A 15,185-nucleotide genomic window follows, 5' to 3' on the forward strand; every position below is an offset into this window, starting at 1 on the left:
TCCTCACCACTTCCAACCTCCTCACCCCTTCCAACCTCCTCACCCCTTCCAACCTCCGCAAACTCCAACCCGTCCACCTCAACCACCTCCCCATTCTACAACCCCCGAGCCTTTTCACCACTGTTCTCTCTCGCCTCCTAACTATTTTCAACAATCAACTTTCACCACTCCTTCTTCGCTGACTCGGACAACTCCTTCACCCAATCCCCCATCCCGGTTGCATACTCCCGCTGTCTCTCCTCCCACATCACACATTTCAGTGTCCACCAGAACATACGAAGGTGGAGAGGGATCAAGCCGTGCACTGCCTTCCACCCCCCAACCTCCTCCGCCAAATCCTCAATACCAGGATTTGTAATTTTTGTTGTTTTAAATTTTATATTAATATTGTTTCATTTATATATATTTTTATTTTATAAAATTCTGTTCAAAGTTTTTATGTGTCTAAAAATAAAGGCCTGACATGCTCTCCCACCGCTTGTGGAGCGACACTGGAACTGTCGCTCTACAGGCGGTGGGAGAGGGTGTAGTGGATAAAGGCCTGACATGCTCTCACACCGCTTGTGAAGCGACACTGGAACTGTCGCTCTACAGGCGGTGGGAGAGGGTGTGGTGGATAAAGGCCTGACATGCTCTCACACCGCTTGTGGAGCGACACTGGAACTGTCGCTCTACAAGCGGTGGGAGAGGGTGTAGTGGATAAAGGCCTGACATGTTCTCACACCGCTTGTGGAGCGACACTGGAACTGTCGCTCTACAGGCGGTGGGAGAGGGTGTAGTGGATAAAGGCCTGACATGTTCTCACACCGCTTGTGGAGCGACACTGGAACTGTCGCTCTACAGGAGGTGTGAGAGGGTGTAGTGGATAAAGGCCTGACATGTTCTCACACCGCTTGGGGAGCCAGCCAATGATAGTGGCTACTCATGCGGTGATAAGATTTTTTGTAAAAATAATATAAATTATTTAAAAAGAAACACCATACTACTATATTTGAAAAAGTTATTAAACTTTATTAATGAATAATTTTTTGGAAAAAAAAACAGCAATAGTACAAAATTTGAATTTTAAACATTCTGGTCCTGCCACTGTAAACGTCCAGCATCTGAGCTGAAGTAGGCAGCAAATGAATCTCGCATGGCGGACACCGCCACAGTACCACGTGGTCCAAAAGTTTCAATACTAGACATTTCGCTGTCCTCGATTATTCGCTCAATCGCGGGTTCTTTAGTCCGTATGAAATTGTGAAGAACTGCCCCACACTTTACCACTTCGTCTACTGTTTCAATCTTCAATTGAATCGGTTTAGCAAATACTCTCCATTTAGAGACAAGGATCCCAAAGGTGCACTCGACCATTCTTCGTGCCCTTGTTAACCGATAATTGAAAATGCGTTTTGTGGCATCCAATCCACGGCTGGAGTAGGGTTTAATCAGGTTTCCAGACATTTGGAAAGCTTCATCACCCACCAAGACGTATGGCAGTGGTGGACTGTCGGTTCCAGGCATAGGTTCAGGAGGTGGAAAGTCAAATCGCCGATTGTACACGCTCCGTCCCATGAAAGAGTTTTTAAAAATCATTGAATCATTGGTGCGGCCATATGCACCAATATCAACTGCCACAAACCGGTACTCAGCATCAGCGATGGCCATTAAAACAATTGAAAAATACTTTTTATAATTAAAAAATTCTGATCCGGTACCTGGTGGCTTTATAATACGGATATGTTTTCCGTCCACTGCGCCGACACAATGCGGAAATTGACATACCTCATAAATTTTTTTTTCAATTTTAAGCCATCTCTGCTGATTGGGAGTAGGTATGAACTCCTCATGCAGTTCCTCCCATAAAACTTGACACGTTTCTTTTACAATTGTTGAAATCCCAAGCCGGAAATGGTAGTGTAGCAACGTAAAACTGTCACCTGTAGCCAGAAAGCTGAAGAAAAAATAAATAAAATATTAGATTAGTAATTTGAAATACTTAAAAATTTTAGATTCTGGATTTGTCAAATTTGATATGGCCTGAATCACAATAATTATCATAAATATCGTTATGAGTAAAATTTTTCTATACTTGAAAGCATCAATATCTATTTACCGCCTGTAATATTTATATTAAATACATACAGATTAGTATAGCTGCTATAAAAATCTTCTAAAAAAAATTGTTAATGAAATATAAATACTAGACAACACATATAAATAATTAAAATTAATATATATATGTCATTATCTTACCGGATGGTCAACATGAGTCGTTCTGTAGGTGACACACTCCTGCGGAAATACGTATCCATCCTGGCCAGTCTTGGTGATACTCGGTCTAGGAGCTCATCAAAGCTAGCCATGTTCATGCAAAAAAAAATATTACATTTTTCAGGATAATGACGCAATTCTGGGTACAGGACTTCAAATGCTCTTTCGGTAATCCGTGCTGACGAAATTGGATCAACCCAATACCGACGAAGACGACGCCGACGTCTGTCTCGCTGTTGTTTCCTCCATCTTGAAACCAAGATCAGGGCTTTGAAAGCAAACTCTTGTTCAGGCATCACCCTGGCGACAATCCTAAGCAGAATCTGAGCTAGTCCCTTAAAGGTTTACTTTTTATAGACCTAAATATTTGCATATTTTATTAGTTGTACAACTATAAATTTAGTGATAAGATTAGTTTCTGATTAATTTTTAGTGATAGGATTAGTTTCTGATAAGAAATTATTTTGCATACCGGATCCGCTCAAAAATACACGACGGATCCGCTGTTTCAACGGATTCGTACGACGGATCCGGCTACGTACCGGATCCGTACGACAGATCCGGACAAAAAACGCAAGCGTTGCATTCAGGATTTCGGGATCTGTATCTCCGGAAAAAAGCCAGAAAGACGCATCCGGAATGAAAAAATGATGCGTTCTCACGCGTTTTCCCGGATCCGGCGTGTAATTCCGGCAAATGGACTACACGACGATCCGGCCAACGCAAGTGTGAAAGAGGCCTTACATAGCTGCTTTTACAGTTTAAGTGATGTTTTATTAGGAAGGTGGCGCAGTTTTTTGTTGAGCTAAAGGTCTTACTGTTGTGTACGATTATATTACAGCAGAGACACCGTTTTGTCCCACATTTGAAGCTGCCTACTGGCTCTTTTTTATTTTCATTTAGGGTTTTTTTATATTCTTTTTTCCTTTGCTGGGGGCTAGGGTATTTTTTATAGTCGGTGCTCTTCTGTAGGTCACAGCGGGTTTTGGTGGGAGGTATTTTTCCAGATAGGGGTCACTTTTTAGGATGTGCCAGTGTTTGGACAGAATGTTTTGGATGGCTTTATTTGAGGTATTGTATTGTGTGATCAAATTTAGTTGTTTTGGGTATTTTTCTGTTCTTATATTTTTTTCCTCTTTTTTGGTATTTGTTAGGCACTCCCTCTGTGTTGTTTTTTTGCTCTTTTGATAGGCATTTTTTATTATTTCTTTTGGGTAGCCTTTGTTGGTAAATCTTTTCTGGATAATTTTTGCCTGTTGGATAAAATCAGTGTCCTCTGTGCAGTTTTGTCCTATCCACTTATATTGGCTATAGCAGTGTTTCCCAACTAGTGTGCCTCTAGCTGTTGCAAAACTACAACTCCCAACATGCCCGCACAACCAAAGGCTGTCCGGGAATGCTGGGAGTTGTAGTTTTGCAACAGCTGGAGGCACACTGGTTGGGAAACACTGGGCTATAGGGAATGTTATGAAGCCATTTTTTATGGTGAAAACTTTTGTAATGTATGTAACTGTTAGTGTCTACTTGTTTAAAATATGTTTTAGTTATGAGGGTATTGTTTTTGGTAGTGATGGAGATGTCTAGGAAGTCTATTGTGTTTTTGTTATAGTTAGGGGTGAAGGATATTCCCCAGCTTGTCTTGTTTAGATCATCACAGAAACTTAGTGCAGATTGTTCGTCCCCTTCCTGGTTTCTACGCATTTGATGCCTAGCTCGGGTTGGATGTTTGAGTATAGTGCTGTTACGTCCATGGTCAGTAGGGCGTATGTGTCTTTCCACTTTATTATTTCAATTTCTTTAATTAACTGTCTGGAGTCATGTAGATAGCTTGTTAGATTGCGGACATACGGTTGGAGGAACAGATCAAGATAGTGTGATCTATTGCTTGTGGATGAATTAGTGTTTGACACTATTGGCCTTCCTGGTGGTTTTTCTGGGTTTTTATGTATTTTTGTTAGAATGTAAAAATATGGGTTGGAAGGAGATTTAGGGATGAGGAATTTTTTTTCTTTTTAATTTATATACTGTTGGTCATGAGCATGTTTTACTAGATTTTTTAACCTTTTGATTATGTCTGGGAATGGGTTGTCCTGCGTCACACGGTAGTATTAAATATTCTGGGATTCTGCTTCATAGTCTTCTATATTTTGAATCACTATACCCCCTCCCTTATCCGCCGGCCGTATTATTATACTCTCATTATTTTTTAGAGTTTTCATAGCGCGTACCTCACAGTGTGTTAGGTTTCCGCTAGTGAGGGGTCTTTTTTGTTGTTCGTTTTTTGGGGGGATTTTTTTCAAATCTGCTGCTATTAGGTCGAAGAAGGTGGATATGAAGTGTCCTCTGTGTACTGGGAAGAAACTAGATTTTGGATGTACTTGCTGGTGTTTGTATATTTCTGTTTCTTCTACTTCTGCAGATGCCATAGTGTCTGTTTTTTTATTATTTTTGTTTTCGTGTTCGAAAAATCTTTTAATGATCAGGTTTTTTCTAAATTTCTGTACATCTAAATATAGTTGGAAGGGGTCTATATTATGGAGTGGACAGAAGGACAATCCTTTTTGCAAAAGGTTTTCTTGTTTCGTGGTTTGGTATGATGAGAGGTTAACATTTTTTACTGTTGGTACATGGTCACTATTTCTTTTTTTGGTTTTTATACAGGTTTTATTTTTCTGATGTTGTCCTCCCCTGCACCCTGGGGTTCGAATTTTCTCTTCCCGGGGGTGGGCTTGAAAAATTCCGTTATCTGCGGGGTGACTGTTTTGTTGGGGTTTTTTGTGGTTGTGATTTCCTTGTGTATAGTTGGTATAGTACATGGGTGTTGTGGGGGTTTTGCATGGTCTAAAAAAAGGAACCAGGGCTGATGTACCTGCCGCAGTGTTGTCTATGGTAATTAGAGGTGTACTGTCTATCTGATCTTCTAGGATGGAGGTATGATGAGTTGTTAAGATGGACATGTTAATGTTTATGTCTTGGGTGGGATTCTAAGAGGATTGGGTTATTCTTGTTTTTTCTCCTATTGTACTGTTGGTGTCAGTACAGTGGTTTCTCCTTGCCCTTCATCATAGCGTGGATTACGTGGTCAAAAACGCTTTAGAGCAGCAGTATAATCGCTATGGCCACATAACACGATTGTTTTCTGTTCAAAATGGTCAATTTTTTTTTGGGCCTCTTTGGCTCTGTAAAAAACTTGAAAGAGATTGCAGTAAAGCAACTACAGTGTTTAAATTCAAGCCAGCTTCTTGCAGAGATAGATTTGTATTGTGAAACTTTTCTAAATTGGTGTTCCAAAAAACTAAAAGGATAGCAGAATCAAGTCCAGCAAAGAGCAGGCTTCATTTTTACATGAAGAATAGTCAGTGTCAGAGGACATGCACTCTAACAGACCACATATAGACTCATAACCCTCGTAGAGTGCTGATACAGCATCATATCGTGCAGACCATCTGGTACCAGGAAGATGCTTAACACCTGGGAGACCTAAAGCTTTGTTTTTTTTCTTCAGCTTGTGGAAAAACAGAAAGTTGTTCAAGATCGTTAAAATGTGTAGACAACTTGGTTGCATTCTGCAGTGTTTTTACCCACTAGATGAAGAGAGTGTGCCGCATATGGGATGAATGATGAGTAACAGCAACGCTCTCTTATTATAGTTTGGACACCATTGTTCTTGCCACTCATGTTGGCAGCGTTATCATAAGATTGACCCCGACAATCTTTGATATTAATTCTATACTTATGTAGGAAATTCCATGATTTTCCTATTTTATGACGTAAAGTCATGATTTTATTAAAGACACGGAGGCGAGTATTGCTATAACTTCCTTTACTGGTTACCATAGCAGCAAAGAAAATGTCAATCAAAAACAAAAAACCATAGTAACAGACTCCTCCCCATCATCCCAGCATATAATGCCACCGCACTCTGGGATCATCCTCTTTCTTTGAACAGCCACTCCAACCGCAGAACTCTTTGGAAACTGGACAGCCCGAACCCCCGCCGACACAACTGAATAGCCGAACCAAACTCCTCAACAGAAGGAGAAACGGACTTTGACGGAGTAACGAAACCAGCACCGCATCCTGAACCGGAACTGTAGAGAAGAAGAACTCTCAACCTGTAGGGTGAAACATAACTGAGATAGAATCACAAGGTACTGGAATGACGAAACCAGCACACAATGACAAAACAGAAAAAACAGCACAGCAAACAAAGGCATAAACACAGCAATGGGCAAAAAAATCCACATTAAACAAACCCAACCAGGGTGGGAAGGGTGGGCAATACTCGCCTCCGTGTCTTTAATAAAATCATGACTTTACGTCATAAAATAGGAAAATCATGGAATTTTATCACAAGACACGGAGGCTCCTATTGCTAGTTTAAAGCTGAGACATGACTGAATCGAAAGCATGCGTCGCGGGACGAAAATAAAATTCACGAAAGGTGGAGACCCTGGACCAATCCGCTAAACGCATAACGTCCTCCAGACGGGCCCCCGAGACCGACATAGAGGTAGCGGAAGCACTACGGACAGAATGAGCGCGACAGGGTCACACTGGAAACAGGAGCATAGGGCCTCCTAAAAGAGATAAAGAGATTAGGGAAAGCAGAGTCACGAAGAGAAGCAGTACGAAATTCATACTCCTGCAAACATGCAACCGGACAAAGTTGCGGGGACTGCCTAAAGGCAGGATAAGAGACTGAACGGATGTTCGTCTTAGTACGCCTGGAAATGTTAAACAGAATGCCCTCTGGAGTAAATGACCGAGCATCGTAATCCAGAGCCCGGACATCAGAAACCCTTTTACAGGAGATGAGGCAAAACAGCGTAACTAACTTCGCCGAAAACTGGCGAAGGGACAACTGGTCGTTAGACGACCAGGAGGATAAAAAATTCAAAACCAACCCCACATCCCAAGTCGCCGAGAAACGAGGTCTGGGAGGTCGAGACAGACGCGAGCCTTTTAACAAGCGACAAACGAGCGGATGCTGGCCCGCAGGACAACCCTCAAAACCCTCGTGCCTAGACGAAATCGCCGACCTGTACAGATTAATAGTACGATAGGCTTTACCGGAATCATACAAGGAGGACAGAAAAGACAAAACCGAAACTACAGGAGCTACAACGGGATCCAAACCGCGCTCTCCGCACCAACGAGCCCAGGCGGCTCTATAAGCCCGCCTGGTTCCGGGAGCCCATGCGTTTTCCAATAGGAAAACAGCTGTGTCCGAAACTCCAGACAACGAGCCGGAACCCCTGAAATCCGGCAAGCGAGAAGGCGAAGTAAACCTGCACGCACCAGGGGATGGGACTCCCCCATCGGGTCCCGCAGCAGAAAGGGAAGATCCGGAAGGAGAAGTGGGGGAGCTATCAACAGGTCCAAAACCAGGGGAAACCAAGGCTGAGACCGCCAGAGAGGTAGGACCAAGACCAACTCCGCCGCTTGGCGCTGGTCCTGAAGGAGAACCCGAGGGATCAAACTAAACGGAGGGAAAGCGTACATCAACGCTCCCCCCCACTGTTGCAGGAAAGCGTCCACCGCCTCTGCCAGAGGATCCGGTCGCCAACTGAAGAATCTGGGTATCTGTGCGTTCAGACGGTTCGCAAATAAATCTACCAAAGGAGGACCCCACCGAGATGACAAGGCTTGGAATACCTCCTCGTCTAACTTCCAATCGCTGGAATCCGCCAAGTAACGTGAATTCCAGTCCGCCAAAACATTGCGGAGACCGGGGAGATGCTCCGCTATCACTACGATACCCCTGGTGAGACAAAACTCCCAAAAGTCCTGCGCCAGGTAGGTCAGAACCGAAGAACGTGTTCCGCCCATCCCGTTGACGTATCGGACCGCGGAAACATTGTCCATCCGAAGTCTGATACAGGTCGTGACCGTGCCATTGGCGAAACTGCGAATCGCCAAAGACCCTGCCAGCAACTCCAGACCGTTGATATGGAGGCGAGACTCCTCGGCAGACCAGGGGCCTCCGGTGGACATCCCATTGCAATGCGCTCCCCATCCGCGCAAGCTGGCATCCGATTCTATGATTAAGTCTGGCAGCGGACCGAACAGGGCTTTGCCATTCCAGACCGATAGGTTCTGGATCCACCACCGCAGTTCGTCCCTCGTCTCGGGGTCCAGCGTGACCATATCCGAGTACGTGGCTCCTGTCCGGAGATGGGCAATCTTGAGCCTCTGGAGAGCCCGGTAGTGCAAGGGGGCCGGGAAAATGGCCTGGATGGAAGAGGCCAGGAGCCCTATCAGGCGCGCTAAGTGTCGAAGAGACAACTGTGGCAGAAGGAGGGCATGTCGCAATTCCTTGCAAATAGATCGGACCTTGGACAGAGGTAGATGAAGTGTCAGGGAAGACGAGTCGATTCTGAAACCCAGGAACTCCATCGACATCGATGGTGTGAGGCAAGACTTCTCTTGGTTTACGATAAAACCTAAACCTGAAAGGAGACTGGTGGTCATGGACAGGTGCTTGTGGAGAAGGGACGGTGTTCGTGCCATGATAAGAATATCGTCGAGATAAATTATCATGCGGAGCCAAGATACCACAGGCTTCATCACCTTGGTGAAACACCAAGGGGCGGACGAGAGGCCGAATGGCAGGCAAGTGAAGCGCCACAGTTGGTCCCCCCAGCGAAAACGAAGCAGGTCTCTGGATGCGGGAGCCACCGGGACCGTGAGATATGCATCCTTGAGGTCGAGTTTGACCATCCAATCGCCCGGAAGGAGCATATGCCTCAAAAGATGGATGCCCTCCATCTTGAAGTGGCGATACTGCACCAGAGAGTTGAGGGATTTCAAATTGATTACAGGGCGCATCTGACCGCCTTTTTTCTGCACCAGGAACATGTTGCTGATCACCCCGGTGGTGTGAGGGGTGGCGCGTTCTATAGCTTGCTTGTGGACTAACTCCCACAGTTCCTTGTGCAAGTGCTGCCGCAGCAGACCATTCAATGGGAAAGGGTGGGGGGCGGGTAGAAGACTTGGGGGGGCCACCAAGTCTATTGTGAAGCCTCTTATGGTGTCCAGCACCCACCGGTCTGAGGTGATCTCGGACCAGGCATTGAAAAAGAAACGGAGTCTGCCCCCGACACAATCTGTTGAAGAACACAGCGGTAGAACGTGGCGAGTACTTACCAACTGGTCGTCGATAGGAGGGAGCTCCACCGAAATTCCTGGATCGTCCCGAAGCGCCCCGGGAGGGGAAAAAGGAAGGCTGGGGTCCTGGAGCGAGGATCTATAGTTGAAGGAGCCTCTTCCCGTGCCTCGGGAATGGAAATCGGACCGGCCGGACAGACGGCCCCTAGAGCTGCCGGCCCTACTGGAGAAACGGTTGTTAAACACTCTCCTCATGGATGTCTGGGCTTTGTCAAGAGCCGTGAAAGCCCCGACATAACGGCCCAATTCCTTTATAAAGGAGTCTCCAAACAGAAGACCTTGGGCATCCTTGCCCGCTTCAGACAACGCAAGGTTGGAGAGTTTCGGCTCCACCTTCATCAAGATGGCCTTCTGCCTTTCTATGGCCAATGAGGTATTCACATTGCCCGCAATGCAGATGGCCCGCTGGACCCAACCTCCTAACTCAATGGGGTCAACAGAAGTGCCCTCCGCCTTGGCGGACTCCGCCATGTCAAAGATCCTGGCCAAAGGACCTGTGATATCCAGGAGTTTATCCTGAACGGCCCGCAAGGCCGAATCTAGCCCTTTTTTTAGGATTAAACCTAGTCTTGGTCAGGAACTGGACCATTTTAGGATCCACGGTCGGTGTGTCGCACACCTTATTGGGGATAAGGGGGCGAGGGCATTCCGCACGCAATTTGTTGCGGGACTCTTTACTTAAAGGAGCGCGGATTTTCGCCTCCAAATACTGTGCCACATGAGTGGCAGGCAGCCATTCTGCGGAGCGAGGATGATGTAGCTCCTCAGGATTAAAAAGAGGGGTACCTAGGGAATCCACCAGGGGGGCGCCAGGGGTAGACTGCCCCTCTTGGTCAGCAATCGCGGGTGCGCGCTGTACGGGATCAGGTAATAAATCTAGAGGGTCTAACTCTACACCCTCAAGTTCCTCCATAGAGTCATAATGAGACTCACATCGTGCCTCCTCAATTGATTCCTTATCTGAATCAGACATAGGCTCAGGTAATGTCCTGGCCGTTTTCCAAGCGCGAGAGTGTTCTGCCTGTCGCGTGCAGGCTCTTTTCCGCGGGACAACCGCGTGGTCATGTGATGGCACACCATCATTCACAGAGGTTCTGGAGGCAGACTGCCTGTTAAGGTCCGTCGCTGGGTCCTGAGTGGACGTAGCGGGCTGAGCGCATAGGGCCTGGGAGATTGACTGCGAAAGGGCTGAGGACATAGAGCCCATAGCAGCCATGATCGCGTTTGAAATTGACTGCTGTAGTGCAGCGTTCTGCACCTCCAGTGAGGGATCATCCATGCGGTTAGGCACCGTGGAGGCATTAGGAGGGGTAGTGGGGACACCCTGCCTAGGGGTAGAAGAGGCGCTACGGCGAGACATGGTAGTGATGGCAGGAGTAATTCACCCCAGACCACCAAGGGAAAAAACTGACCTAGAAAAAGACAGTATGAGGGCCTGAAAGAACAGAGTAAGCGACGGAGGTCGCAGGTATAACACTCACTGAAGTAGCCGATCCACCACCGCTGCAGGGACACTCAGAGGGAAGCGAGGGGACTGGCGCGAAACTCCGGAGCAAGACGCCGCTTCCTGCTGCAGAAAACCTCGCAGAGAGCGGCCGAAATCCCGCGAGATCGCAGGGGTGAAAAGCCGGGGTGCCCAAGATGGCGGCCGAAGTCTCGTGGATCGCGAGACCTCGGCCGGAGCGGAGATACATGGAGGCCCAAGATGGCGGCCGAAATCTCGTGAATCGCGAGACTTCGGCCGGACAGGCAGGGGCAAGCCCGGGAACCCGAATTGTCGCATGGTAAGCCCGGGGAGGGAACCGAACGACAGAAACGACCTAATAGGGGATCGGTAGTGAAAAAAAGGGGGAAATGGAGAAAGTAACAAGCCAGACAAAGAAAAGATAAAATAAAGACGACCGCAACTATAAAGTCAGGGGAGACAGAATCAGGAGACAACCTGGCTAAAATAATCCGCAATCAATGCACCTAAGACAATAAAATAGCATACATTAGAAGACAACATATAGAATACTTTTCTGCCATGGCAAGCAGCAAAGAAAGAGGATGATCCCAGAGTGCGGTGTCATTATATGCTGGTTATAAAGTTATAAAGAAGGATTGCGCTGCAGGAGAAAATTCTTTTATATAAAAATGAAAATCAAATAAAAAGTTCCTTTAGTAGATCTTCAATCAACGTGGTCACAAGCCAACCTCACAAAATAACACTGGTATGGAAATCTGTTCTGAAATGAAAAAGCGCACTATGGTGTAGCAAATTCCAAAAACTTAGCACACCTGCGAATAGATTATACTCACAGGATTTCTTGCGAGTAAATGCGTATAGAAGTAGATGGTATCTTCAGTAGAACTCTGTTAAAAAAGAGGACTATAGTGTAGCATGTAATTACACTTAAAACGCTTGCTGTAAGGTTGTACTCACAGGATATCCCTTATGAGATGCATGGAAGGGATCTGTGCAATCTTCACAGGCAGCTGGGCGGGTGGAGCAGGCAAGGATCAAGACACTCGAACAGGAAAATCCCAAATATCGATCCGACGGATGAAATACTTCTGCACCAAGATGGTAATAGACCTCAGCTTCTCAGAAGAACTAGCAAGTGGAATGGATGCGCACCAAAGAGTCGGATAGAAATTATTTAATAAGAAATAAAATTACAGCTAAAACCACAAGACTATTCAAGGCAATTCAGAGACTTTAGTCTTGTGGTTTTAGCTGTAATTTTATTTCTTATTAAATAATTTCTATCCGACTCTTTGGTGCGCATCCATTCCACTTGCTAGTTCTCAAACCAGCAGACAAAGGAAGAGCAATTGTGGTAATGGATACCACAGCTTATATAGCTGAGATCAGACGACAACTGACCGATGCTAGTACATACAAAAAAGTTACACTCAACCCACTCTTCCGCATTAAAAAAGAAATTGTTAACTTTCTTGACCATCACCTCCAATTAGGCACTATTGATAAGGCTACCTACACGTTTCTCAACAACGAGAATCCAGTTACCCCAGTACTTTACACACTACCCAAAATACATAAAAACATGTCCAACCCACCAGGCAGGCCTATCGTAGCCTCCACCGACTCTATACTTTCTCCCCTGTCCATTTTTTTAGAAAAAATATTGACTCCACTGGTGAAAAGGACACATTCCTTCATTCTCGACACATCACATTTTCTATCAATCATTCTAAACACCACCAATATCACTTCTGAGGATCTTCTGATAACACTCGATGTCAACAGTCTTTACACTTCCATCTCACATGACAAAGGCATTCAGGCCGTTGAAGCACTCTTAACCACCTCTGACTACTCCTCAGATACACAAAGGTTTTGTACGGATCTACTCAGATTTGTACTGGAGAATAATTATTTTATGTTTGGCGATGATTTCTATGTACAACAGCGGGGTACGGCTATGGGGGCCAACGTGGCGCCACCATATGCCAATGCTTTTATGGCTAAATTTGAAGACGACTTAGTCTACACCAACCCCCTTTTCCTGACCCATGCCAAAATTTGGTACCGATACATCGACGACATTTTCTGCATCTGGCACGGCGATGTAAATTCATTTACTGAATTCACCGAGTATATCAATAGCCAGGATCCTGACCTAACATTCACCTCCCACACAGATGTGCTATCCATCAGTTTCTTAGACACAATAGTCCTGAAAACCGAGACAGGTACTCTCACAACAGATCTATATACTAAACCCACTGACCGTAATACACTACTACACTTTTCCAGCTGTCACCCAAAAAATACCAAAAAGTACCTACCACGCTCACAATTTAAAAGAGTAACCAGGATCGTAGGAAATCCCACTATGAAAGAACAGCGACTCACCGAAATGTCCAATAAATTCCAAGACAGGGGTTACCCCACTTCCTTACTTACTAAAGAACTTGCTCTTGCCACATCCACAGCACCCATACCACCTAAAACTATTTCCCCACCACGAGTCCCCCTAGTAGTGACGTACCATCCGTTCATCCCAAAGATTCAATCTATTGTTAAAAAACACTGGCCTCTCCTCCAACAATCTTACCCCGAAGTCGCCGAATTCAAACATCCCTTCCGAATGTGCTACAAGAGACCAAACAATTTGAGAGACAAATTAGTACATGCCGACATCGGCCCTCTCAAAGCCACATTACAACAAACCACCCTAGCCCCGAAAAAAACAGGTACATACCCATGCCTCCATTGTGCACAGTGCACTAATGTAATCAAAGGGAATCGCATAACACATCCCAAATTTACCATTCAAAAAACTTCTTCACATGTAGCTCCTCATTTGTAGTATACCTAATTAAATGCCCCTGCGGCCTGGCCTACGTGGGGGAGACTACACAAAACATACGCGACCAAATTTCCAAACATAAATCCGATATCCGGTGTAACAGAACTGAACAACCCATCCCACATCACTTCTCCCTTGCAAAACATCAAATTAGCCAACTCAGATTCCAAATACTTGAACAAATACCGGCGGGACGAAGAGGCGGTAACCGGATCGTGCGCCTGAAAGAACGCGAATCGTTTTGGATATTCAAACTTAATACCCTCTTTCCAAACGGTATGAATCGGGACTTTGATTTCTGTACATCATGATAAACTTTTCCAGACTGGTACTACTATACGTGTGACTATCGAAATATAACTGGACATTTAATATCCCATACCCACCTTCTTCTTTTCGCATTTAATGTAAATGACCTTTGGTTGTAATGTGACGTTTACTAATACCATTTTCTTTTTACCTCCTACAGACAAAATGACTCTTAAAGTCCATCCCAACCAGGTAGTATACGATACAATATAGTCATATAGTACTAAATATTATTTCCATATAGCCGTATAGAACATAAGATGCAATTTATAGCAGATTGTACCATACCCATATTATATTGCATGATGTCTGTATTATACTTGTTGTAGAATTTAATTCAGAATGACTGTACTTAATAAGGCCATTATTAATAGCCATTATTAGTACCTATATACCCTGGTTGGGTCACCATATCTATCTCTGCCTGCACCGATTTATCTCAAACGGGCCTCTGCCGCAAGCCACTGATGCCTCCGTTATTGTAACAACCCCTACATCTCCCATGCCAGCACTACCTTGCCAGCACAGGTCTCGGCGGGCCTACTGCGCATGCGCGCCGCCACCGCCGCAGTGACGTCATGCGTGCGACGGAGCCGGGGACGTGCGCAGGACGCCAGCCCACATCGGCGGCACACTTCAAAAACGGCATCAGCGCTGCTCACACCAGCGCATCCCCCAGCAGGCAACATGCAGCCCGGACAAAGGTAATTGACACCCCACCTACTCTATTTTCCCATGGCAACCTCTGACAATATGTCCCTATGGGATGTGACCCTGACCCTTACCCAGTGCTACATCAGAGGCTCCTTTTCTATTTATGTATACCTACATGTCTATATATTATCTAACCTATTGACAATTACAACCTCTGCAATACTTTACAGGTCTTGTCACCCCAGAGAAGCTCTGCTACATTGTCATATTGTCTGCCCAACCTTGCCTTTGCCAACTATGAATTCCGCATGAGATACTACCAAAGCTGTGGACTCCAGCTTTTTCTTGCTTTTTCTTGTTTTCCATTTTGCCGCCCAATGTTGTACTTAACTGTACTTAACTGTATGTAGCTCTATAATAGATGATATCTATATGAAACGACAGTATGCTTACCTGTCATCCTCTGTGCCCCTAGCG

Source organism: Bufo gargarizans, chromosome 5, assembly GCF_014858855.1.
Source record: "Bufo gargarizans isolate SCDJY-AF-19 chromosome 5, ASM1485885v1, whole genome shotgun sequence".
NCBI classification, from domain to species: domain Eukaryota; kingdom Metazoa; phylum Chordata; class Amphibia; order Anura; family Bufonidae; genus Bufo; species Bufo gargarizans.